The sequence below is a fragment of the Humulus lupulus genome, chromosome 6, assembly GCF_963169125.1.
Source record: "Humulus lupulus chromosome 6, drHumLupu1.1, whole genome shotgun sequence".
NCBI lineage: Eukaryota > Viridiplantae > Streptophyta > Magnoliopsida > Rosales > Cannabaceae > Humulus > Humulus lupulus.
Window position 1 is genome coordinate 82,448,273 of NC_084798.1, and position 3,121 is coordinate 82,451,393.

Below are 3,121 nucleotides of genomic sequence, written 5' to 3' on the forward strand. Positions count from 1 at the left end.
AGAACTAATGAAGAAAACCTAGACCGACCTTGACAAAATGGCCTGCTCTTCTTTCTTTTTTCTTTCCCTTCTTTTCTTTCTTTCCTTTTGTTTCTTTCCTCAGACTTCTACTTCATTCTACAAACTCCACTAAGCATAAAGCCTCACTTATGCCTATCTTTATATGCCAAATGACCTCAATACCCTCCCCTTTAATTCTAAATCCTTTAATCCACTTAGGGGCATTTTGGTCATTTTACCCAATTCCCGCTAATTCCTCAAGTGTCTTTAATATTTTTCTGCTTACTTCCCGATACCTAATTAATCACCAATTATATTCCTCGATGTCAAAATAGACCCCAATATATTCTCTAGATTCCCATTTATATCCCTAGCCTCGCCCCGAGCCGGGTATAAATCCCCGCCGTGACTTTTTTGCTAACCTGCTCACTAGGATCGTCTCGAATCACAGATCACAAATATATCCACATAATAATGTGGTCTCAATAATTATCACATATATATACATTTATGCCCTCAACGGCCCAAAATTACAATTATGCCCTTTCTAACCTAATCAGGGCCTACATGCATACTAATACACAGAGCCATGCATCTCAGATATTCAAATAGTCATATAGCATGCTTTTAAATCATTAAATCACATATATTCCAATTATGCCCTCCCGGCACACTAATCAAGGCCCTTAAACCTCATTAGTAAATTTGGGTTGTTACAACTATCTCCTCCTAATGAGAATTTTGTCCTCAAAATTTACTTGAATAACTCAGTATACGATCCCGCATTGCTTACTCAAGCTCCCAGGTCGCTTCCTCCACAACACCTTGACCAAAGGAATTGTCTTATTCAGCAATACTTTATCTTTTCGATCCAAGATCTGAACAGGTTGCTCTTCATAAGCTAAATCTGTCTGTAACTCCAAGTCTTCATACTTCAACACATGAGTCACATCTGAGACGTACTTCTGGAGCATAGAAATAAGGAATATGTCATGAGCTCCAGACAACGAAGGTGGCAAGGCTAATCTGTAAGCCACCTGACCAATCCTTTCCAGGATCTCAAATGGTCCAATGAACCTAGGACTTAGCTTGCCCTTCTTTCCAAACCTCCTCACCCCTCGCAAAGGTGAAACTTGAAGGAACATGTGGTCCCCAACCTGGAACTCCAAGTCCCTACACTTAGGATCAGTGTAGCTTTTCTGTTTGCTCTAAGAGGCGAGCATTCTAGCTCGGATCTTTTCTATAGCTTCACTAGTTTTCTGAACCATATCTGGCCCCAAATACATCCTCCCACTCATCTCATCCCAATGAATAGGCGATCTACACTTCCTCCCATACAACATCTCATAGGTAGCCACTCCAATCGTTGATTGATAACTATTGCTACACGAAAATTCAATCAACGGAAGGTAATTACTCCATGAGCCCTCAAAGTCAATCACACACGCTCTGAGCATATCCTCCAATACTTGAATCGTCTTGTCAGACTGTCCATCAGTCTGAGGATGAAAGGCTGTACTGAACTTCAACTGAGTTCCCAAAACTTTCTGCAAACCACTCCAAAACTTGGAAGTGAAGATAGGATCCCGGTCTGACACTATAGACTTAGGAACCCCATGGAGACGTACGATCTCCCTCACATACAACTCAACATACTGATCCACAGTATATGTTGATCTTACTGAAAGAAAATGGGTTGACTTGGTGTACCTGTCCACTATCACTCACGCTGAGTCATGAAGCCCCACCGTCCTGGGTAAACCTCCTACAAAGTCCATAGTAATGTCCTCCCATTTCCACTCGGGAATACCCAAAGGCTGAAGCAACCCTGCTGGTCGTTGATGCTCAGCTTTCACCTGCTGACAGGTTAAACATCTGGCTACGTACTCCACCACATCCTTCTTCATCCCAGGCCACCAATATAACGTCCGTAAATCCTGGTACATCTTCGTGGTACCCAGATGAAGTGAGTACGGCATCGGATGAGACTCATCTAGCATCTCACGTCTGATCCCCTCATCACCTGGAACACATATCCATCCCTGACACCAAAGTAAACCAACCTCAGATATAGAATAGTCCTTAGCTACTCCCGCTAAGACATTCTCCCTAATCCCCTGTAGCTGAACGTCTGCCAACAGTCCTTCTCTGATCCGCTCTAGTAGGGTCGACTGCAGAGTAATATTGGCCAAACGACCTACCACCAATTCTATCCCCTCTCTGACCATCTCATCAGCTAACTCCCTTGAGATCCGAATGGAGCTATATAACTGACCTATACCTCTCCGACTCAATGCATCTGCCACCACATTGGCTTTCCCCGGATGGTAATGAATATCACAATCATAGTCCTTTACTAACTCCAGCCAACGCCTCTGTCTCATGTCCAAGTCCTTCTGTGTAAAGAAATACTTCAAACTCTTATGGTTAGTGTATACCTCGCACTTCTCCCCATACAAATAATGTCGCAAAATCTTCAGTGCACATACCACTGCTGCTAGCTCCAAATCATGGGTAGGATACCGCTGCTCATACTCCTTCAGTTGTCGTGACGCATATGATATAACCTTCTCATTCTGCATCAACACACAACCTAAACCCAATATCGATGCATCGCAGTAAACAACATACTTCCCTTCCCCCGAAGGAAGACTCAACACAGGCGCTGTCATAAGCCATCGATTCAGCTCTTGAAAATTGTCTTTGCACTTGTTTGACCAGATAAACTTCAAATTCTTCCGTGTTAATTTTGTCATCGGTGCTGCTATCTTTGAAAAGCCCTCTACAAACCGTCTGTAGTAACCTTCCAAACCAAGAAAACTCTGCACCTCCGAGGCATTCCTTGGCCTCGGCCAATCCCTAACCGCCTCTACCTTAGATGGATCCACCTTAATCCCATCTGCACCCACGATATGTTCAAGAAATGTCACTTCTGGTAACCAAAATTCACACTTCTTAAACTTGGCATACAACTGTTGCTCCATCAATCTCTGAAGAACCTGTCGAAGATGAAGCTCGTGCTCTGCCTCTGAACTGGAATACACCTTATTCATTAAATCCATAAAGGTTGCTGGTGTAACACCTTACTACCTTAGAGTCATTACTAAGTGTGTTTAAAATG